This window comes from Lactuca sativa, chromosome 8 (assembly GCF_002870075.4).
Source record: "Lactuca sativa cultivar Salinas chromosome 8, Lsat_Salinas_v11, whole genome shotgun sequence".
Classification (NCBI taxonomy): domain Eukaryota; kingdom Viridiplantae; phylum Streptophyta; class Magnoliopsida; order Asterales; family Asteraceae; genus Lactuca; species Lactuca sativa.
Window position 1 is genome coordinate 206936916 of NC_056630.2, and position 26290 is coordinate 206963205.

General features: G+C 34.8%; 1 non-coding gene and 1 pseudogene across 1 annotated transcript; both read left to right on the top strand.

Annotated features, from left to right (window-relative positions):
* The first annotated feature begins 13406 nt into the window (after positions 1-13406).
* LOC111915268 (protein NUCLEAR FUSION DEFECTIVE 4-like) lies at positions 13407-18864 on the top strand (annotated as a pseudogene).
* A 3523-nt stretch (positions 18865-22387) lies between these two features.
* TRNAV-CAC (transfer RNA valine (anticodon CAC)) lies at positions 22388-22461 on the top strand. The gene has a single exon. It is a non-coding gene; the product is annotated as a tRNA-Val (tRNA).
* Positions 22462-26290: the final 3829 nt, after the last annotated feature.

A 26290-nucleotide genomic window follows, 5' to 3' on the forward strand; every position in this document is an offset into this window, starting at 1 on the left:
CAATTTCCATTCTGAACAAACCATATCAAGCCAATAGAAGTTAGAACAGTTACAGAGAAATTCCAGACTTTGGGTATAAGTTTGAGTATTTCAGGTTTAACACTTAAGGAGATATCAGGAGAGTCGTTGCACTAGGGTTTTGTGCAACACTGTTATTCCAATACTCTATGATATTAGAGTTCATTCCGGGAATAAAATATTTTCTGCCAAAAATCTCAAGACTTTATATAGAAATCTGAGCCATATTCATTCATTAGTTACATTTCCAACTAGAGAAAAGTCATTTTCTCTCTCATGGATCTTCGGGTTTTTATCCCAAATCGTGAGTACCCCTCTCTAGTTGTTTTATATAGCTTAGATTGTGCTTATAACTGTTGGAATAGTGTCTAAGGCTGCAACTATATTAGGCAAGTATTTGACCCGATTGTGCATGGTCCTTTTGGGTTGCCTTCACCATAGCAACTTGATAGGATGATTTATTATGAGAGAATAAATATTATTAATATATTATGAGAATAATATAAGGAATAATAATATTTTAATTTGATTAATATAAGTCATAAATTAATTAGTATTAATTTGGTGACTTAAAGAGATTAATTAAATAAGGTATAAACTGTCAATTGTTTGATAGTTACACTTTAGACTGTAAATCCTTAAGAGATAAGGGATGGACGGATTCTAGGGATTAGGATAGCTCAAAATCGTCCAAGGCTTATCTAAGGTAAGGATTTGGATTGCTTTAAGGAAAGATTATCCAACTAGGGTTTAAAGGTGAAACCCTAAGGAGTCTACAAGTATAAACAGATCCCTTGAGCAAGGGAAATCATCATCACTTAAAAAAGAAGAGAACCCCTGGCCGATTTCTTCCTAACCTCTCTCTCAAATCATCCTCTTTGCTAGTTGGTGTTTGTAAGCCATTAGAGGAGTGACAATTGTGACTCTAGAGCTCCAAGATAACAAGATCAAAACAAGATATTCAAAGGTAAACTTCTAGATCTGATTTTGTATTGTTCTTATACCTAATTAGTCATTAGAAGTCTTGGATCCAAAGCATGTTTAATTAGAGAAACCTAGATCCAAGCATTAGGGTTTTGCATGCGCACATAGGAAAATTCTTATGCTAAAACCCATCAGTGGTATCAGAGCCTAGATTGGTTTCTATTAAATTGTTGCTTGTTTGTTTGAATCTTGTTTGCAAAATTCGAATTTTATGTTTCTGTGTCATGAACTCGACGAGTCCCATGGTGGACTCGACGAGTTGGCCCGACTCGACGAGTCCAGTTGGGAACTCGACGAGTTCGAGCGTCAGGAAGGGTCAGATTCGGGATTTTTTCATATTTATCTTATGGAAACTTGCTTTTATCATATTAGATCAACCTTAATCCGATTTTCTGATATATATGACTATAATCTTGATCTAATTAAAGATATTTATCAACTAATAAAATATTTAATTTCCTTATATGATAATTAATTAATTATTTTAATTAAATTGGTAATTATCTTACAAAAAAATCTTGAATAAATCAAATATGGATAATTATGGAATTAATTGTTAATTAAAATTATTTATTATTTGATCCTCCATGTTTTAAATGTTTAAAACTTGTCCTCAAGTTTTGAAATTTATGTTTTGTGATTAAAAGTTTTAATTTAGACAACTTAAATTTCAAACCCTAGATTTTTTAAAAGTTTAAAATACAACCCTATACTAATATAATATTACAAGATTAATATATATATATATATATATATATATATATATATATATATATGTATAACTAAAATGCTAGTCTTACCGTTAGTAGGCCTCATTCACGAAGCCGATCTATAAGGTGGGTATAAGGTTGCGGCCTATAAAATGGCGCTTAATGGGTGTACACTCACACCCACCGCTTTCTTGATCGATGGAGGGTCGTTAGGCAAACGGGTAGGATAGGGCAACCTCATCCTCTCATTAAAAGTATAATATGAAATACAAAGTAACTACACATTTTTTAAAATTTCTCAATCTTAGTTACTTTCGGAAAAGTGAATTGGTGCAATCCCATGAAATTACACTTTGCACCCTTGCTAAGAAGTTAGTGGAGCGCGTGTGGTTTACCGGCACACTAATTGGTTCTAAGCAAAGGTGGCAAAGGGTGATTCATTTTTTATCATAGTTCGATGGAGCGTGTGTGGTTTACCGGCACATCGAATAGGTGATCGTTACAATGAAGGCACCATGTGAATTTGCATGGTAATTCACACCCGCTTTGTGATCCTCGGTATCCTAGTCACAAACAAGAGGGGCATATCGAGATTTAAACATGCCATTGAATAGTTTCAATGAATCTCATCCGAACCTAGGAATTCTCAATACATTTAGGACTTAAAGTTATGTTTTTATGGTGGAGAATTAGTGAATCGTCATTCACTTACCTTCATATTATTTGCATGTTAGATTACGGCATCCCTTTTCTAATATGTAAATATTGTTGTTGGATCCTAGCCCTAATTTTCTTATTGGGTTATAATTAGGGATTCATATTCTAATCTATCTTTGTCCTTTCTATTTGTAGATGTCGAACGCAAACAACGCTGCTGCTAGTTCTTTCACATTGATGAGCCTTTGTCAAAAGGTCACTTTCGATGGGACGAACTTTTGCGAATGGATAAGATACATTCACACCATTGCTCTCTATGAGGATAAGGAGTATGTCCTCGATGAGAAGCTCGAGAAAATCAACCCTGAAATCGCTACTCCGGATGAAATGACCGCTTTTGAAACTCATGAGCGCGATGCAACGAAGGTACATTGCATCATGATAGCCACCATTAACTCCTAATTCCAAAAGTCCTATGAGGACATGTACCCGTACGAGATGCATCAAGACTTATTGGAGAGATACCACCAAAACGCGAGACAAGAGCGTTATGAGATTTTCACTAACATGATTCCCGCTAAGATGGGTCATGGAGAGTCTCTTACCATGCACCTGCAAAAGATGCAAAGGTATGTCGACCGCCTTCGCAAGTTGAATGTTGACTTTAGGGAAGACTTGGTGATCGACATGGTGCTTCACTTTTTGCCTCCGAGCTATAATCAATTTAGGATGACCTACCACATGAACAAAGAGGAGGTCACCCTAAGCAAACTCCAAGGTCTCTTGAGGGTCGCTGAGAGCAACTTCAAGGACAAGTCTGTTGCACCAACTCCCAATCCGCCCGCTACTCCTGTCTTGGCTATTGGACAAGGAAAAAAAGAGGAAGGCTTCGTCTAAGAACTATCGTAAGGTTAAATCCCGAGATGGTGCCTCTTCTAATGGGACCAAAGTTGATCCTGCTAAACCCTGCCCTAACCCGAAGGAGGCAGAGTGCCACCACTGCCACAAGATAGGACATTGGAAGAGAAGCTGCCCAGAGTACCTGCAAGCCATCAAGGAAGGAAAGATCAAGCCGTCTTTCGTAGGTATATACACAATCAAATCCAACGATTCATCTCATGCTATTTCTTGGGTTCTTGATACCGGTTGTGGTTACCACATTTGTTCTAATGTGCAGGGACTAAGAAGAAATAGGGATGTGGAGGCTGGAAGAATAAATCTAATCATGGGGAACAGAAGATCATCGCCTGTGACCAAGATTGGAGTGTATTCTTTAGTGCTTAGGAATGGTTTAAGTTTAGATTTGAACAATTGTTGCTATTCGCCAGAAATGGCTAGAAACATCATTTCATTTCATGGTTTGTTTAGACAAAGTTTTAGATTTTCTTTTAATAATGAGAATGGTTCTATTTTAGCTTATCTAAATGGTGTTTTTTATTTTGAAGCTATACCATGTAATGGAATATATGAAACTGTTATGATTGTTGATAACTTAGGAAATGATGTTTTGAACATGGATTCTTCCAATAGTATGGATAGAGCATCCTTGTGGCATTGTCTTCTTGGACATGTCAACAAGAAACGCATAGCCCAGCTCCAAAAGGATGGAGTGTTGGAGTCATTCGACCTTAGGGAAGACGACACATGTGAATCTTGTTTACTTGGAAAGATGACTAAGTCACCCTTCACGAGTACGTGTGAAAGGGGTGAGGGTCTATTGGACCTAATACATACCGATGTATGTGGACCGTTTAGATCAATCACGAAGGATGGGAACCGCTTCTACGTGACTTTTACCGATGACTATAGTAGATATGGGTATATCTATTTGATCAAGCAAAAGTCAGAAAATTTTGAAAAGTTCAAAGAGTTCAAGAATGAAGTGGAGAATCAATTGGGCAGGAAAATCAAGATGCTTTGATCCGATCGAGGAGGAGAGTACCTAAGTCTTGAATTCCACGATTATCTCAAGGAGTGTGGAATAGTTTCACAATTGACGCCACCTAGGACACCACAATTGAATGGTGTGGCAGAAAGGCGTAATCGAACCTTATTGGATATGGTTCGCTCTATGATGAGTCGTGCTTCACTACCTATCTCTTTTTGAGGGTATGCCTTAGAGACTGCCGCCCATATCCTTAACCGAGTCCCTACTAAGAAGGTTTCCAAAACACCTCACGAGATGTGGACAGGGAAAGCTCCCTCGTTGGCACATATCAAGATTTGGGGTTGTGAGGCTTTCGTAAGACGAGATAATCATGACAAGCTCGAACCTCGTAGTGAGCGATGTATTTTCATCGGCTACCCGCAGAAATCCTTTGGATATCTCTTCTATAGACCGAAGGACAATGTTGTCTTTGTTGCAAGGAGAGGGGTTTTCCGAGAGCGAGAACTCATAGGCCAAGGAGACAGTGGGAGGCAAATCAAACTTGAAGAGATTCAAGAGTCGATAGATGAAGGAACCTCTACCGCTGGCACTCAACCCGAGGAGGAAACTCCGGTTGAACCGATTGACGAGTCCTTACCTCTTAGATGTTCCGATAGAGTTAGAGTTCAACCCCAGTTTTATGGTTTTCATATTACTACCGAAGGGGATACGTATATTAGTGATGGTACACTAATAAATCTTGATGAACCTAATAGCTATAAGGAATCCATGGCAGGCCCGGAGTCTGTGAAATGGAAAGAGGCAATGGATAGCGAGATCCAATCCATGTATGATAACCAAGTTTGGAATTTGGTTGATTATGTGCCCGGACGTAAGACCGTTGGGTGCAAATGGATCTTCAAGAAGAAGACCGACGTGGATGGAAACGTACACACATATAAAGCGCGATTGGTCGCGAAGGGCTTTACTCAAACTCCCGGAGTTGACTATGATGAGACCTTCTCACCAGTTGCGAAGATAAAATCTATTAGAGTGATGCTAGCGATTGCCGCATTTCATGATTATGAGATTTGGCAAATGGATGTCAAGACCGCTTTCCTTAATGGGAAGTTGGCTGAGGATGTTTACATGGCTCAACCAGAGGGGTTTGTGGATCCGAAGCATCCGAATAGAGTGTGTAAGCTTGAGAAGTCCATTTATGGACTTAAGCAAGCATCTCGCAGATGGAATCTTTGCTTCAATGAGAAAGTCAAAGAGTTTGGATTTGTACGAAGCGAAGATGAATCATGTGTATATGTCAAAGCCAGTGGGAGTATAGTAAGTTTCCTCATTCTATATGTCGATGACATATTACTCATAGGAAACGACATCCCGACTCTACAGGAAGTTAAGTCCTGGCTTGGGAAGTGCTTCGCTATGAAGGACCTCGGAGAGGCTTCCTATATTTTGGGAATAAGGATAGTAAGGGAGAGAAGTAAGAGACTAATAGGACTTAGTCAAAACAATTACTTAGAGAAGGTACTAAAACGTTTTAGTATGGAAAACTCGAAGAAGGGAGAATTACCGATACAAAGTAATGCCAAGTTGAGTAAGACTCAAAGTCCGAGTACCGAAGCAGAAATAGCAGAAATGAGCCGAGTACCATACGCTTCCGCAGTTAGCTCAATCATGTACGCTATGACTTGTACTCGCCCTGATGTAGCCTTTGATTTGAGCATGGTTAGCAGATATCAAGGGAATCCTGGCAGAACTCATTGGGTTGCAGTTAAGAATATCCTTAAGTACCTTCGGAGGACGAAAGAATGGTTCTTAGTCCTCGGAGGGAGTGATGACTTGAAGGTGCGAGGGTATAGTGACGCCAGTTTTCAGACCAACAGGGACAACTACCGTTTGCAGTCGGGCTGGGTCTTTACCCTGAATGGAGGAGCAGTGACTTGGAAAAGTTCCAAGCAGGAAACTGTAGCTGATTCAACGTGCGAATCAGAATACATTGCAGCGAGCGAAGGGTCGAAGGAGGCAATATGGATGAAGAACTTCATCGGTGATCTTGGAGTTGTACCTGCCATAAAGGAGCCCATGGAGATTTTCTGTGATAATGAAGGAGCGGTTGCCTTGACCAAGGAACCGAGGGATCATGGTAGATCTAGACATATCGACAGAAAATATCACTTTATTAGACATCGTGTAGAAGAAGGACAACTCGTAGTGAAGAGGATATCATCAGAAGATAACCCAGCAGATCCGCTTACGAAGGGACTAAGTAGGGTTAAGCACTTGCAGCATGCTAGGAGTATTGGGCTGAAGGATGATATTAGCATAGATTAGATAGTGTTAGAAACGTGTAATAGATAAATGTAATTAACATTTGATGATTAAATAAAGGAGTTTTATTTATGAGTAATGTTACTGTCTTATGTTAATTGTTTAACTATTGTTTCACTTTGCATGTTTTGACTTCCAGAATAATTGAATTTATTAAGAATAATCGAATTATTCAAATTGTCCACAATCGTTCATATGTTGGAAGTAGATATGAATGAAGATTGTCATGAATTGGTGCGTAGATTGTCTAAATGGTATTAGACATAGCAAAGGGTTGCTGCGACGTTCATGAGTGCTTATGAACTGGTTTTGGGCATTGGAACAAACCCGTGCTTGCTGGAATCACCTTATGGAATATGATATAAAAGGGTGATCGCAAGACGATAATATCATATAGTCTTAAAACCTAGATATATGGTTTGTTATTTGTTAATTGATTGTATATTGATAATGCGAAAACGCATCAGTAACTCGGTGTTATAAAACGCATTGTTGTGTATAGTTGATTAATGAATAAGTAAATGCATATAAGTCGAAGTTTATCTGTAACTTTTATCCTAAGAGGGAAAAAGCGATATCTCGGCCGCTCGATGATTTGATTTGACTTATGTGTCGAGCCCGGTCAGAAATGAATTGATGTGTTCGATTAAGTTCTATGTCAAATAAATCGGAGATCGAGAAACCTAAATGCTTGACTAATCATTCCATAGAATTGTCAGCATGATATCTAACAGAGGACTGTACGATCCATTATCTAAAGGACAAGATTGATTAGATCAGAGTTTGACAGCGTCTTTGAGAGCTACGATTGCGAATCGGATTGTACTTGTGCATATAGTTACTAGACTTATCCAAGTGGGAGACTGTTGGAATAGTGTCTAAGGCTGCAACTATATTAGGCAAGTATTTGACCCGATTGTGCATGGTTCTTTTAGGTTGCCTTCACCATAGCAACTTGATAGGATGATTTATTATGAGAGAATAAATATTATTAATATATTATGAGAATAATATAAGGAATAATAATATTGTTATTTGATTAATATAAGTCATAAATTAATTAGTATTAATTTGGTGACTTAAAGAGATTAATTAAATAAGAGGGTATAAACTGCCAATTGTTTGATAGTTACACTTTAGACTATAAATCCTTAAGGGATAAGGGATGGACGGATTCTAAGGCTTAGGATAGCTCAAAATCGTCCAAGGCTTATCTAAGGTAAGGATTTGGATTGCTTTAAGGAAAGATTATCCAACTAGGGTTTAAAGGTGAAACCCTAAGGAGTCTACAAGTATAAATAGATCCCTTGAGCAAGGGAAATCATCATCACTTAAAAAAGAAGAGAACCCCTGGCCGATTTCTTCCTAACCTCTCTCTCAAATCATCCTCTTTGCTAGTTGGTGTTTGTAAGCCATTAGAGGAGTGACAATTGTGACTCTAGAGCTCCAAGACAACAAGATCAAAACAAGAGATTCAAAGGTAAACTTCTAGATCTGATTTTGTATTGTTCTTATACCTAATTAGTCATTAGAAGTCTTGGATCCAAAGCATGTTTAATTAGAGAAACCTAGATCCAAGCATTAGGGTTTTGCATGCGCACATAGGAAAGTTTTTATGGCTAAAACCCATCAATAACATCAAAATCGGATCAAAATCCCAAGATTTGGGAGTTTACCGCCCAAGAACACTTGGAGAGTAAACTCCTTTATAAGGGCCAAAGTGTGCCCAATGTCCCTCAAAGCCTTGGAAATGGACCTAGAAGCTACCATTACATGTTTAGACCACAAAATCATAACAAAACAACAAGATTTGAGAGTTTACCGCCCAAGAACACCTTGGGGAGTAAACTCCTTTTTAAGGGCCAAATGGTGCCTAGTCCTTCCTTAAGCCATGACACTAGTTTGGACTTGTACACTAATGAGTTTAGGGATAGAAAACAACCTCAAAACACCAAGGAAATGGTGTTCACGGCCAAGGAAGTTCTTGGGCCGTGAACTCATATTAGGGTGCCAAAATGCCCTAAAGACCTTCATTAAGCCAAGAGACAAACATAGCACCTTACCTTGATGTGTCTAGGACCCAAAACAATAAAATATCAACACCCATAAGTGTTTACGGCCGCAAACACATGACCAAATGGTCCATGGGCCGTGAACTCAAGTTAAGGGTGTTTTGATGCCACAAACACTTCCAAAGGCTTAGGCTTGAAACTAGAATACTTCCTTATGACCTTTAGGACCCTCATAAATATAAATGGCCATGAGTTTACGGTAGTAAACTCATTTGGGCCGTGAACTCCTTAGAACTTCAAAGAAAGCGGGTTTTCTTCATCCTAGGTTAGAGCTAATGTCCCTAAATCATTCCCTAGCCTTCAAACTTGCATTCCCACATGAGTAGCCATGAGTTTACGGCCGTAAACTCCCTTGGGCCGTGAACTCATGGTAGTAAACTCATGTGAGTGCCTTTATACCTTCCTATGTTGAATCACATGTGATTCCAACACTTGATCAAGGTGTTACCTAGTCCCGGAAGGTGTTTCCTTTCATATAGATGTTATAAACACTATATTCATGTCAATATGTGTCCTTATATGTCATTTAGGACTTATTGTGTCTCGGGACTTCATTCGTGGAACTTCTCATCCATACACGCGTACCCGCTAGAACCACTCACAACAGATGAGTTCATACCCCTTAATCAATGTTTTAAATGATTTTAAATGCTTTAATGGGGGGGGGGGGGAATACAAGTAGAAAACAACATGTTATTAAATCATTCATATGTATTTTATAACTGTGTTTTCATTCAGCAGATTTCACATACTTCAAAATGTGATACATGAAATGGTTTTCTATCTTAAAATACCTTGATAACAAAAGTATTAGTTTTGAAATGTTTATTAAAATGACATCAAGTCACTCTTAATTATTGTTCAAAACTCTTATATATCTTACAAAACCACCATTTTTACCTTCTTGAACAAAACTATACTTATACACTTATGTTCATATAAATGTTTTGAGACTATAGTTTTCATCCTTCATCCAGTTTCCCACACTCTTGTGTAGCAAGGGTGTATAAACTTACTTGAACAACCAATTACCTTTCAGTTAACTATCATAGGGATAGTTAGAAGATACAAAACATTATTCCTATTATAAGGAATCACACAAGAGTCAGTTCATTCATGAGTCTATACCAGTACATTACATGATACATGAGTACACTTACATATGCTTACATGATACATGAGCACATTTACCTAGGCTTACATGATACATGAGTACGTTTACATAGATACATTTACCTGAATACGCTTACATGAATACCATACATGAGTTACAAGGAAGATTTATTAGTACCTTATGTGTAAATTTTCCTGCCTATCCCAGTTCAACGGGATATCTAGGCGGGACTAACCATTCCGAATCCCAGCTGATTAGCACCGGTGGTCGATGAACATCTATGGATGCCTAAGGTTAATACTTATACTAGGAACATCGATTACGGGACTAACCCTTCCTTCCACATGCTGTTGCTACAGAGGATAATTGGACAATCTTCGGATGTTCATTAGGTTATACATTTCGCTTACCGCGATGTAGTGTTAGTCCTGGTACCAAGGGATAACACTTATAGCATATCTTTTTCCTATTTTACTTTAGTTTTTGACACATTCACATAAACGAAGAGTTAGACTAATTACTGTTTGTAATAGTCAAAAAGGAGGAAAAACTATCATTTTTATAACAAAACATTCAGGTCTTGGTAGAAGACTATCATATTCTTTTGTAGTGTTAGTCCTAGTACCAAAGGATAACACTTATATCTTATCATTTTCCTATTTTACTTTATTTTGTGATACATTCACATAAACGATGAGTTAGACTAAGTACTGTTTGTAATAGTCAAAAAGGAGGAAAAACTATCATTTTTACTTACAGAAACATTCGGGTCTTGGTAGAAGACTACATTTCATACTTATATCAACTGTTCCATTTAAAGATTTACATGACATTCATAACAGCATTCCAAAACTAGATAATAACACTTAAATACTTATGAATTCACCAGCTTTAGGCTGATACTCGCTTTCAAAATAACTTGTATTCTCAGGTCATCAGTTAGACAGGTACGATGGCCAGGTTTTGAGAAGACGGAGCACAGCCAAGACTCAGCTTATTTTGATTATTCATTTTATTGTTGTACATTATGAAAGAACACACATGTATTAAAACTTTACTTTTAATACAATGGATGATGTTGTTGCTTGTTTACTACTTTACACTGTTATGATACTTCACATGACGTCCTCCACCCCGGAACGTTTCCGCCGTTCTTGGTTTTGGGGTGTGACATAGTTGTTTTGAATAGTCTGATCTTTTGAACAATGTACTATGCAATGGAATTTGTGGAAAATAATTATGGATATTATTTCTAGTTATTAAATGAAAAAAATTACCTAAGTATTTGAGTTATTACATCATGTAGGATAGACTGAGGACTCTTAATCTAGGCTTTCTTGCATGTTTCTTGTTTGGTTGTGGCTCTAGAGTAGGATTTCCTGTCCGGGTTTCTATCTCACCTCTAAGTATAGACGGTTATCTATTACTTGGATTGTTGGTATTTAGTATGTTGATATGATGTAGTGATCTGTTAGATCTGTATCCTGGTATATAGGATGTTGTTATGTTGTAATGATCTGTTAGATATGTATCCTGGTATATAGGATGTCGTTATGTGGTAGTGCTCTGTAGATCTGTATGTCTAAATGTACTTGTTGGTTATCTTCTAGTAGAGTGCCTTAGGGATTATATGTAGTCATGTAGGATGGCCTAAGAACTCTTGATCTAGGCTTTCTTGCCTGTTGCTTTTTTGGTTGTGGTTCTAGAGTAGGATCATCTATTCAGGTGACTATCTCACCTCTGGTTACTTATGGTTACGTATATCATGGAGGTTAGCTGGTAGCGGGACAGTGAGCGGTGTGAGGACTAGTAGGCGGTAGTAAGTTGTATGATTGTTGTTTGCCTGTATTATGTGACTACTTGATCATGATTGTTTATATGTCGAGATATGGTGGTAGTGGGTTGAGGCGGTCCAACTTTGTGTTGTAGGCCAAGAAACCCGGTGTGGGCTGGCTGTAAGCCGTAGGCATGGAGGCTCGGGAGGAGCGGTTGGGTTGCGATAGTAGGCCAACAAACCCTGGGTATTTCAGCCTGATGGCTGATTGGACCCGTTGCATGTTGGCATTCCAGTCCGATGTCTGATTAGGCATGGACATTCCAATCCGGTGATTGTCGGTCGTTATGCATGCTTGTATGATTTATCGTATGGGGTATTTTGGGGGAAACTCACTAAGCTTTGTGCATACCCAGTTGTTTATGATTTCAGGTTTTATTGGTGATCGTGGGAAGACGAAGGAGGGATTGTACACACTCATCAACAACATTGAGGATTTCGTGTTTCTTATAATACTCTGATTTTTAATAAATGTATTTTGGAGTAAACGAGTTTTCTTAATAATGAATTATAATTGGAAAGCTTTATTTTAATAAAATGAAAATTTTTTGTTGTGAAAATCGGGACGTTACAGTTAGGGTCTTTATACTAAACCCAATCTTTGCCTACTCAGATTCCTTGAAGTGCTATTTGAATTCTAGATAAAACCCACCATTTACCATTTATAGTCTTTCCAACTCAATCCATCTATTAGATATGTATTTAACACCATTTTCATTAATAGTCAGAATGCTTTACCTAATCTAGATTTGATACAGAACAATCATGGAACATGAATCGTGGGTGGTGTTGGGGAGAAAACCACATGTGATATTTGATAGAAAATCATGTTAATAGGGAGACGGAGGATCTGCACAGATCAATGGTGGAGATTGGGATTTTCTAATGAATATGAGAATATAGTGAGGGTAAAGAAGCCTTGATCATTTAGGTTTCTTTTGAAGGTTGTCGATGACGAGGGTAATGAGCCATCGGTGAAGGATGGAAAATTTTGTCAATGAGAGGGCACCATCATCATGGTAATCGACCACTAGATGACCATCATGTCACCCCCTTTGTTGGTGACGACACGCCATCTCTACTCACCACTTTCCTTGTCTCGTTTTCTCACCATATTTATGTCACTCTTTATGATCTCTGACGAGAGGTCCGATTGTCGACGAGGGGGTCCATTGTCATCTCTTTCTATTCAATATTTGTTTCTCTTAATTATAAAGTGAAAACGCTTCTCTGGGGTGTGTGTGTGTGTGGGGGGGGGGGGGGGGTATTTTGAATACAAGGGTTAGGGTTAGATTAGTTTTTGTAATAACCTCAAATCACAATGAGGGGGAGAATAAGGTGGGTAGGGGTTTATTTGTTTTCTTATTTTTAATAATTAAATTTAGTTTAAAAACAAGATAAAATATATTAAATGGACAAAAAATCATTTAATGTCACTCAGACACAATTCATGCGGGTGATCATTCATTCGTACAAGTTTAAGAACCATAGGAATCATTCATAGTAAAAATAAAACAGAGACTAAAGTTGTAACTATAAGTAAATTAACTAATTAAGGAATCATTTCTGTAATTTTGCAAAAATATGTTATTTATTATACAGTGTTTGGTTGTTGGATAATTCAAAATTTAGCTATTAACGAACTAACTTTTGCTATCAAATTATAACATCTAGAAGGGATCCCAAGTTCCCAACTACGTTTTTACTAATAAAATAGTAGTATTTATGTTAATTAATGATTATGGATGAGCTTCGTCTCTAATGGCATTCGCTCAGCTCCAACTAAATAACCTCTCTGTCGCTAAAGATGTCGGAAAAGCGTCTGGGATCCTCGCATGTCTCTCCTCCGATCGTATATCACCTTCCGCCCTCCTCCTCGTCGGTTCAATTGAAGGTTTCATCGGTTATGGTGTCCAATGGCTCGTCGTTAGCCAGAAAATCTAACCTCTTCCTTACTGGAAGGTAATGCTTTTCAGTTCATGCATTTCATCGAACTGTTTTTGTTCGTTTGATTTAATCTGTATTTTTTTTAAAACTGAACCTGCATGTTGTCGAACAGTAATAGAGATTCATGCATTCGTCGAATAGTAATAGACATCGTTGTTTACTTACTAATCTTCGACATCACCGGAGACCATGGCCTCGCACTCTCACGAGCATTTTGCATCCTTTTACTCATCCTATTAGCTTCTTCATCATCAGTTCCGGTGTACCTCGTGATTCAAAATAATCCGATCAACCCATAAAACCCTAGACGTAGAGGCAACAACAGAACCTTTGATTATACAAAAACAATAAGAACAGAGCACCGAGACAGTGACAGTGGATGAGGAGTTAAGGGAATCGTCCAAGGTGGTGGAAAGGACGCCGCCGGTGATCGGAGAAGAACACACGGTGTTTGCAAACCGTCGATTTTGGATTTTATAGCGTATCGTTTCTGTGTGGGGTAGGAACGGGGCTTGCAGTCCATAACAATATGGGTCAAATGGATCTGACTCTCGGTATGCTGACGTGTCAATATTTGTATTTGGGGCTTTTCGGTCGGATCGGATCCGGGTCGGTGTGGGGGTATTTCATCACGTAAGTCTATTGATCCACCTTTCTTGTCTATTTTTAAAATTTTATAGGTATATTATATATAAAATAACAAAAATTATTATTTTTACAATATAGTAATATATATTTTGTATTCATAATTTTTTTAAGATATCGCAAACTGCTTTTAAAAATATCATGAGCTCTTAGGTTTTAAACCTAAGATTTAAAATTCAAATATTCATTTATGTATGTATAAGTATTAGCGTTTTGGATTTTCGACTACGTTTAAAGATATTTTGCTCGAATATGATTTATCACAATAAATATAATTATATGATGTAACTGATAAGAAATTAAATACCATATAATTAGTCAAAATAATATTATATAATAGTCAAAATAGTTTATTTATTTTATAATACAATGGTCAAGTTAGCAAATCATAACTTGGCTTTCCGCTTTTTAAAGATCTAAATGGTATCAAGTAGGGCAGGTTTTTTTAGATCGACCTCCAAAAGCCAAACCCATAATTTTTTAATCATCATGACTTCACAACTATCAATTTGCGAGTAGAGAACTTTAATTTATTTTTGTATTTACCAATTGCTTTTCCAAAAGAACCTATTTTTAATTAAATTAGTTTAAGCAGCATGTTTCTAAGAGTAACATTCAAGAATCTTATATTATAATATGTTCTTAATTCAATAAAAACTCAACTATCATCAACTTATTTGACAATTATTTTTATTTAGGTTATGTTTAACTTCCTATCTGAAATGTTAATTTTTAGTTGAAAAGTCAAATTTTAACTTACAAACTAACTTATGAGTAATTTATCTCAAAATAAGTTAAAAAAAAAACTAGTTTATAAACAACAATAAGTTTTGTGGTTTTATCAAATGTTTAACTATAATAAACTTGTTTATTTTCTGTCAAACATGATCTTGGATTATGTTTAACGGACTAGCTGAAAAACTAAATAATAAATGAAAAAATAACTATTAATTGATAAATTAGCCGATAAAAATTGAAGTTTGATAAAACTAAATAAAATATGTAAAATAGTACAAAATATGCATGGTATATTTGGAGAATATACATCGATAAAACTAAATAAAATATGTAAAATAATATAAAATATGGATGGTATATTTGGAGAATATACCTTGGTGGCTCATCAGTAAACACTTATGGCACCAGATATGGGAGATCTCAATTGCCAAATACAAACTTTTTCTAAACCTCACAGTATCAAAAGAGCCCCAATAAATGGTAAGGAACCCATTAATCTTATATTTGAAGAATTAAAAAAATATAATTTCATTTTCTAAAATAATACTTACCAGGTATGAGACCCATATATTATACGGGTTAATTTAAAAAAAAATTAAACATTAAAATGTAAGCAATAAATATTTTTTATGTAAAATTTTAAAAAAAGAAAAAAAGAAACATATTCATTTCAATTTAATTTCATATATATTATATTTAATACTTTACATATATAAATATATGACTTTGATTTTAAAAATTAAAACAAACTAGAAATTAACAAGTAGATAATATTTACTTCAAAAATACCATTTATGAAAGATTGACAAGTGAAAAAATAAAATAAAATAAAAAAATAAAATAAAAAACTTTAGAGGAGATTTATTGCAATTTCCATGATGTTTCTATAAAGAAGTCTTGCGTATATTTTAAATTATTATTGGGCATGCAAGTAGGCTTCATTAGATATTTTTTTATATGTATGTGGATTCACTTTATTTATGACCACCACCACTCAAAAAGGGGGGTTTGGTCGACCCCTGTTTATAAATTATAACCATAAAATATTAAAAACATCACCTAATATATTAAAAGGGCTAGCACAAAGGTTTGAATTTGATCATGACATTGTTTTGTCTATTTATATATTAAGATTACTTGACCCAAAGTTCCTGTTAGCCCTTTGTTTGTCCCAAACGGTGCGCCTCGTTTTTAATTGTCGTTCACTGCTATTAGTTTCTTTTTTCGTGTTGTATTTATATGCAAAAATAACTAAAATTTGCTTGAACCCTACCAAAAGCGTATATGAAATTGATTGACTAGTTTCGTTAGAAACTATAGGATAATGTTATTAAATAATAACGTACTTTTTCATGTATCCTATCTAAATCAAGTTCTTAACTGTTATTTTTTATTGTTTGACTTAATATGCTTAATGAATACACGACTTAAAGATTACATGCTTTAGGTGATTTCCAAACTCAAAACCTAGTTGGACAAAAAGGGTTGGAATGCTTTTGCTTTGCCATTAAGGAAGATAGATTTCAAATTTTCAAGGTCAATAATGGTGGGTTTTTAATCAAGTGGGAATGGCTTTTTGGTATGTTTTTCTTCATGAAATCGTTTAGATATGACTTGCAAGGGTCATTTTGTATCGTCAATTGTGTTGGGATGCTTTTTTGGTGTTATGTCTCTTTTCTTAGAACTTGTTTGATTTGCTTTTAAGGCTTATAGGAGTCATGTTTGACATTCTTTTGACCCTCTATTTATTAGTTTCGATATTTATTTATGTCTCTTTTTATATGACATTCGTTTAGTTACGGATTCATATGAAAAATAAAGAAGTAATATGTTGTTTCGTATAAAATTAATATGAACAATATTTAATCTCGTAAAAGCTATATGAACAATAAAATTACGGATGCATATATATAAAATTAATAAAGAAGTATAAAATTCGTTGTATATTGTTTCGTATAAAATTAATAAAGAAGTAATATGTTGTTTCGTTTTATATGTTGTTTCGTATAAAATTCGTTTAGTTACGGATTCATATAAAATTAATACACTTAATATGACAAATATTCAATCTCGTAAATGATATATATATATATATATATATATATATATATATATATATATATATATATATATATATATATATATATATAACTTAATAAAAAAAGGCAGAAAAATAAAATTTATCTCATTTATTCCTATTTTTTTATGGATTTGTCTTTCATTTATTTTCTTCTTCCATTTCTGCAACTGTGTCGGTAATTTCCTTGAATATTTTCTAAAAATCATTGATTCATTTACTATATAACTAGGTGTGAGACCCATGTATTACATGGGTTTATTTAAATAAATTAAATATAAAATTTTAACAATTTGAAAAGTTTGAATTTATAAGAAAAATGAGAAATCTTTTGAATTATTAAAATTAAAGAGGCTTTAATGTATTAGATACATTACATATATAAATCATTTATAATAAATACCTTACATATATATTACCTTACATATTAAATGTGGAATTTTAATTTAATAAAATGAAAAATACAACAAAATGACAAGTGGAAAATAGAAAATTTAAAATTTTTATAAAATGTCATGTATCCAAATGAAGGAGAAAATGACATGTGGCAAAAAAACCTTCATTTATTATAGTAGATTTACTTTTTTTTTCCCTATCACAACATTATGGAAGATATCCAACTATAACAATATCATCAAATTTACAAAACAATCTTCACCATAAATGTTTTCAAGATACATTGTTCTAATAGGAAAAAAAAAATCTAAAATACAATTTTATAACCGGATACAGTTTTCAAAGTACAATGACTTCAATTCAAAAACAAAAGAGTGAAAGTATAATCCCATAATATTGCAATGTTACGAATAAAACAAAAGTAGTAGGATGTTGTAATAAAAAAATAAATGAAATTACGTTTTCTATTTCTTGCATATTGTCCCTTATTATTATTATTTTTTGCGCTTACATTATTATTATTATTATTATTATTATTATTATTATTATTATTATTATTATTATTATTTTGTGCTTACAGATTTATTAATAATTACCAGAAGGTTGGAACACCAAGACCTCTATGGAATGCAGCATCCCAGATTCTAATGGTGGTAGGCTATGCTCTTATAGCTATAGCCATGATCAGGTCACTCTGCATCGTCTCGATCTTGGTCGGGATATGCTACAGGGTGCGGTTAGCCTTTACGGTCCCAACTGCTTCCGAACTATTTGGCCTGAAATGTTATGCTCTCATTTACAACATCCTCATCCTAAACCTCTCACTCAGTTCCTTCTTGTTCTCTGATCTACTCGCCGGATTCTTGAATGACACAGAGGCCACTGCCACCGCCAGCGGTGGCAACACCTGCATTGGCCCACACTGTTATCGCCTTGTTAATAGTGATGGCGTTTGTGTGTGTGATTGGGTTTACGTTGGATGTGTGGTTGACGGTTAGAACGAAGGATTTGTGTTCGAGAATTTAGCGAATCGAAAAATAAAGTTGGTGGTGGTGTCTGGCAGCCGAAGGTGGAGGGTTGATGGGAAGGTTTCCCGGTGACACTATTTAGCTTTTTAAATAACGGTAGACTTGCTTATAGATTTTAGGGATAATGACTTATAAGGGTAACATATTTTTTGATTTGTACATATTTAGTCACTGAAGTTTTTTTTTTTGTCCATATTTTCTCACTGAATTTGTTGAACCATTTAAAAAACATCATTATGACCTATAATCGTAGGTTTGTCGGTCTCCGGCGTATCTCATAGCTCTAGAAAAGTTCTGGTCGTCTTCTCCGGCGAGGTTCCGGTCATCTTCTTCGGCCAACGTTTTTTCAGATCTGAAACACACATCAAACTCATATTTTGATTTTCAGATTAAGAAAACACACACATCAAATCTGGGTTTTTGAAATCCATTAGAACATCACATCCGACACAAATCATGTTATCTTCATCAAAAATCATGATGAACTCAGAAATTGTGATGAACACAAAAATCAGGTCCATAAAACAAACACAAACAATTTGTGAGTGTGAGTTTTTGAGTTTGAGTTTTTGGGTTTGTGTTCGTTTTCTTCATCTTTTTCTAACTTTGTTCTCTAAACACATGTATATGCATAAACACACCTCATATGCAAACATGAACAAGAAATCAGTCATACTCACATACAGATGGGTTCTTGAAATCGAACACCCATATGAAATGGGTTCTTGAAAATTGAGTTCTAGAAAATCAGACATAAATTGAGTTTGTTCTTCCGATTTTTGCAAATCGAACACCCATTTCTGCAAATCGGAGACCCATATGAACTGGGTACTTGAAAATCTTCATCAGATCTGGAAAATCCGACTTCTTCATCAGTGTGTGTTCATGTGTGTATTTTTGCTCTTCATCAGATCTGAAAATAAACCTTAAGATAAATAACTCAAATAATTTATGGGTTCTTGCCATGAGTGCCATTCGACCCCTGGAGCACCACCCATCTCCTATTACTGTTGTTGTTCATCACAAATCTGGAGGAGTTGCTTCGAGTTTCCGGCGAACCATAGCAGATATGGAGGTTCTTGGTTACAAAATCGAGTTTATGTGTGGATGTGTGTTTGGATTCAAGTTCTAGGAAAATATTGTTCTTGTTGAAATTTTTTGCCGGAGAAGATGACCGGAATCTTCCCGGAGTTTCAAAGGCCGTCGGAAACCGGATTAACCCACACCAACCGGTCACAAGGGTAAGATATAGATAAAAATAAAAAAGTTCAATGGGCAAATATAGACAAAAAAAAGTTAGTGACTAAATATATATAAATGAAAAAATATGTTACCCTTTTAAATCATTATCCCTAGATTTTAAGGTGCATATTATTTATAGTACGTATGGCTATTCTTTTGATTTGTATATCTAAAAAGCCAATAAGCCATGTTCCTTTAGAGTGCCTTTAATTCAACAACTTTTTTTACACTGTTATTGTTAAAAAATGAAAACAAGACCCTCAAATCCGTAGGCCATTGAATTCAATGTACCACAAAGATGACACATACAATATAAATGATCTCCGACCTCTACGTCTCATTTGAAAATCAGACAAAGAATATAATACAACCCCACCTACCCCTATCCAGATTAGCATATTTATAGAAGACCACGTCATCAAATACTAACAAAATAGTGCAATTTTTCTTCGACTCTATCCAATCCAATCCTTCATCCTAAGATATTAACTTTGATTGGAGCATATTTATTCATGTTTTTTTTTACTATTGTTAATCACAAACATATTATCAAGAAAAAGATGATTGGATTAAACAGAAAATTTCATGTGTGGATAGCCCCAATGCCAACCATTGTCATGACTCATGATCGTTAAAAGAGCACATCATCAAATACTAATAAATAATGCAATTCTTCCTCCTCTCTTCATGATAGAATGTCTCATAAATATTAAAACAATTAGTCAACAAACATATTTCATTTAGTAAATATTAGTGTTAACGCCACAATTATTATGTTATATTAGACTTAGATCAAAGTGACAAATAATATTTAGAATTATTTATCAAATAGATGTTATATTAGACTTAGACCAAACTGACAAATAATATTGAGAATTATTTATCAAATAGTTACGCATAATAAATTCAATTATTATTATTAAGAGTACATTATTGAAACCGTCCCTATGGTTTTGTTAAAATTACACGTTTGGTCCCTATTATTAATTACTGAGTTTCGTCCATAAATCGATTACCCAGTTCCTCCCTTCTTCTTCATCTTATTCTCGGTCTCTTCTCTCACGCCAAAGCCAATACAAATTCAGATAAACTTTATGGAGTTGCAAACATAAAAACATATATCCTGCTCACTTTAGACCTTGATCATCTAAACAACGACGCTTGGTGCGAATTGATTCAAACGCTTGCATTTTTCACAACACCTCTCATCATCTAGATGGTGCGAACAACAAACCAAATGATCCAAAATAGTGCAAAACATATGTCATTGCAAAAATATGGCTACATGTAAACCCTAACGCAACCTCTCGTTCAAACGATGTTGAAGAAAAACCCTACCGCAAGTCATGTTTGAGAGACTCTTGAAGACTTTTTCCACACCAACAAAGATGCTAGGTCCATGCAACTCGACAATGAACTTAACAACATCATTATTAACAACTCGACAATAACAAAATATTGCATCTAGATAAATACCCTAGTTGATCTCCTTAACAATATTGACGCCCAATAACCTTCATCCCAGGCTTTTTTGGCTGGACAGTAGTACCCTTTTTCACACTGGCCATGGTTCCAACTTCCAACTAGATACGGTTTACTAGTTTTTTAAAGCTTTGTGAGAAAAAAAAAATAGATATTCAATTATGTTAATTTTTGTTTTTTATAGTGGAACTGAACCACTAATGAACAGCTTTTGGATTTAATTGTTATTTTTTTCCGATGATTTTGTATTCAATTATAAATAGTATGTGTGTTTTTGTTGATAGTTGATAAACTTGTTGATAAATTAATAGCATTTAATAAAACTAGGTGATAAAATAGATCATAATTTTGAAATGACAATAAAATAGTTTTGAATATTTAATTAAAAGCGAGTCGATACAAGAAGCATAAATGTCTATGAAATACAAATTTATACACATTATTATATCAAGATCCATGAAAGTTTTTCTTGGTGAGTCTTTTAGTTTTATCTTATAACTTTTTTTATATTACGTTTTTGATGACATTTGCCCAACTTATTTTTATAACTTTTTTTAATATATTTTTTCACAACCTAATTTTTTTTATATATATTTATGAAAATGAATATACAAAAAAATAAGTTTTTGCATGTTTTTTACAACCTTAAATAAATTAAAATAAATATGTAAAAAACATTGATTTGTAAAAGCTATAAATCTTTTTTTTTCTTTTTTTTCTTTTTGTAAAAGTTGAATATATAAGAGAACAGTTTGTAAAAATATAAAAAAAATTGCAAAAATAGTTGTAACAAAAGTTAAAACATAATTATACAAAAGCTAATTTTATAACATGTAAAAATAAAACAAAAAAATTAAAAAAAAAAGTTTGAACATATAAAGATATATTTGGAAAACTTGTGAAAAAAAATCTTTATATATATATCAATAATTTTTTCAAATAATTTTTTGATAAAAGCTAAATTGGAAATTATTTTAATGGTGTCAACAAATAAATAATTATAATAAACTCAAAAAATAACATAGATTATACATACCAAAACCTATCGATGGACATATTAAAAGTAAATGCAAATCTCTAAAATCTCGTTTGACAGATATTATTATTGTAGCAACATTGTTTGTTTAATCATCTAACATAGTTTTCTTATAAAATCAACAAAAATTTATCTCGGGAAAATATCCCTTGCTTCCATCAAATAACTATTTTATAATGTAGGACACAAACATAAGTGTCTGGGTGGTGTAGTCGGTTATCACGCTAGTCTCACACACTAGAGGTCCCCGGTTCGAACCCGGGCTTAGACATATAATAATTTTTTTGTTCAATTTTAAACATTTTTACACTTTATTTATTACTATTATTTTATTTTACTTTTAATTTAATACCTAAATCGAATTATGTCTTGACATGCATTCTATGCTTTTTATAGCAAAATAGTTATGAACAAATACATAAATACATATACTTAAAAAGGGTGGTTTACGAAATTTCTCAAAACCATAATTTCTTGTACGTTTTGCGTATGGTGATTGTATAAAGGGCATAAAATCATTTAATTAAGATGTATCACGGTAATAGGATCAAGAGCTTAGTTCTGTACACGTTCCACCTTTTCTCAATGTAGCATCCAAGAAAATGGCTACAAATTATAACTTGTTGGTAACCATGGAGGGAATCCATGGTCGGCCCTAAGCAAGTATGCAACCATACAAATTACAAAACGTACCGTATAAGATGCCTATTTAAAAAAAAAATGTGACATTCCTATTTTTATTGTTATATTAAAACTTTTTTTATTTATGCTTATTTAATACAGAGTTTATTCATTAATGCAAAATCTTGTCCCGAAAAAATATTTCCATTGATTTACTAAGGCTGGAATGCCATAGCTGATAAAAGAAACATAAGCATAAACGGAGACTCATAATGTCTCAATATACTAACGATCTACATCTCATTGAATCTCTCAGCAGATACATACATCATCATCCAAGTATTTTTCTTTAATTACATGCGATTCAAATAAACTAAATGAGTGAGGTTGGAGAATCTGGTTGTAACATCCCAAAAATCATAGTAAAAAATTTTATTTTTAAAATTAACCATTTTAATAATCCATAAATCATTCAAAACATTGTTCCAAAATCCATAATTGTTAATCAGAGTATCTCAAAATCATTTATCAATAAAATATTCAAGGATGATGTGCACGATCACGCCTTCTCCTTGTTCCGATCATCTGATATACCTGTAACCATGAAATCAAACTATAAGTCAAAGCTTAGTGAGTTCCCCCAAAGTACCCCACACAACCAAACAGATAACAACATGCATACATAAGCCTTCAGCCTGACTCGACCGCCTCACAGGGCGTACAAACTATCTAAACCGCTCTTTAGACCTTTGGTCTGACTGGACCGCCTCGCAAGGCCTAGAGCCTATCCAGACCACCCCAGGTATCTTGGCCTTCAGCACAAAGCAGGATTGCCTCAACCCAATCGCACTATGTCGACATATGCAACAGATTAACATAAATATATAACCAGCAAGTACATGTAATCATACAGATCTACCAATCTAACAGTTCACTACAATATAACAACATCCTATATACCAGGATACATAACACAACCTAGTGGGTCGACATTGGTGCCTTTGACCCACAAGTACAATGAGGAAAACTCGCCTCAAAGTCTAGAAGATAGTTGAACAGATCACTTGCTTCGAATACCAGCTCTACAAGTCACCTAAACATCAAATAGGAACCAAACCTCAATCTACTATTCAAATTACCCCAAATGACCTAACGTCAAAACTGGTCAAAGTCAACGGTTAACGGTCAAAAGTCAACATCAGACTGAGTACGCACGGCATACTCTAGATCTACACCTTGCGTAAAGTATTACTTGGCTTTTACGGGACAACACAAAGCTACACGTTGTGTACCCAAATGTATGCCATGCGAACTCATGCTAAAACCAAACTTCCCAGTAAGTGCTTAATATAGAAAGCTAACCATCTAATTCTCAGATCTCGTTCCTAATAGCTCTATAATGGATAAAGTTTCCAAATTTATCCCTTAGGATGGTCCAAACAGCCAAGATCTAGTCTTTAAGTCTCAAAGGGACCAAAAATACATCTTTCTCAACTTAATCCATTAAGTCTAAGTCTCCAACCTTCAGATCTAAATCAACATGATGTCTAGATGGATAAAGTTTCCAATTTTATCCATAATAAGGTCACAAACTTTCAAGATCTAAATTTTATGTACTAAAATGACCAAAAAGTGGCAAATATGACAAATGATTGGATCTATGAAACCAATGAGAAGGTTAATAGCTTTTTACTTATTATGGTCCAAGAATGATGTAATCTTGTTGGATCTATACTTGAAATCTTCTTCTATACACTTTTCCACTCCCTTGCTCTTCAAGATTCAACCTTCCAATGGAGAAATAAGCTCATAAATGATGCCACATCTTAAAAAACAGGTGAGAGAAGGCTAAGGTTTCTCAAAGAATATTCTTAGGTGATAGAAGCTGGTAATGAAAGGGTTTCCAAAAAGTTAGAGCCCTTAAATAAGGCTCAAAACTGAAGTTTAGGGTTTTGATATGCCTAGATTATGCCCTTCGTAACATAAATTACGCCCTACATAATTCATTAAACCCTCATTACGCCCTGCATACGCCATGCGAAATCAAAACTCCCTATTTTCCACTTCAACTTCAAACAACCATAACTTTTTCGTTTCAACTTTTTTTTGGTGTTCTTTATATGCACGAAAAGGTATTGAAGAGCCCCACAATCCTATCTAATTACGTTTGACTTAAAACAAACAGAAATAAAATAATTGTTTCATGAAAGAAGTCTGAAACATCATTTTTCCCATTTTACCCTTTGGCTCCGAAACACAAACAAAGGGGTTGGATCTCATAATCAATATTATCAACATTGAATAGGGTCTAAACCCTATTCTATTGAAGCCCAAGGCCTTTACTTGATCCATTTATTGTCCATAATCCCAAAATAAAAAATTTCTTGAAACAGGATGTTACAACTCTCCCCCACTTAAACTGGATTTCATCCTCGAAATTCATGTTGGTTAGGATCTCTGAAACAACGCCAACATATTCCATAAACCCCTTATAACCATTTTGAAATCAACGCATCTTATAAAGAAAACTCGAGAAACCACTCGGAAACCCACAACTTCCAACAAACAACACAGTAACTTAAAAATACTCAAATGCAACAACTATCTTTCTCTCCCTAACCGCATGACCTTACTTCCAGAGAAAACCACTCAACCGGGAACTCTCAGAACTACAACCACAAACCAACTTCATCACTATACTCCCCGAAACTGGGAACCCATCAATCTAAACTTTAGAAATCTTACCCTAAGGCTGACGATCATCCAATCGTCAAACCTACCCCTAGTTCCCTAACTAGGAACACCACCAAACCATGCAGAAAGAATACTCAAACATCCTAATTGTGAATTTCACTCAATCCCAAATCCGGAAATTATGCCCAAAACCTTAAATATACTCTTAACTTCCTAAAAAGGCATCATCAACCATCTGCCCCCCCCCCCCCCCCAACGAGTATAAGGATGGTCAGTACCAGAATTCTCACGTTAAATCCAAATCCCTCGTCAGCTCAAGAGTACATCCATCTGACAAAACACCCAAGATATTTACAAGGAACTCCATGACTCGTGATTTTAGAACCGATACCTGAAATTGGTAACCAAGCTCCTAACAGGCGGCACATAAGCAAACAGGGATCATAATGAAAACATTCATCAAGAGACTTCTGATGTACATTTAACACTCCCAACAAACTTTTACTATCCACATTATCCAAAATGGTTGGTCACTGAGTCACCTGACTCCCAGTCAATTAACTAAATGCCAAATATGCCAATAAGACTAACGATCTGAGACCTAAGAGTCTCAATCAAATGACTATCGCGTCCCATCCATATGAATCATACAACCAATGGTTCACGATACATTGTGATACCTTCTAACCACTAAAACGATAAGCTCACGATACTATTCTGATCTTGTCGTCATTCCATCACTGGCCTGAAGACTCACGACCAACACCATGGGGGCCTAAAGACAC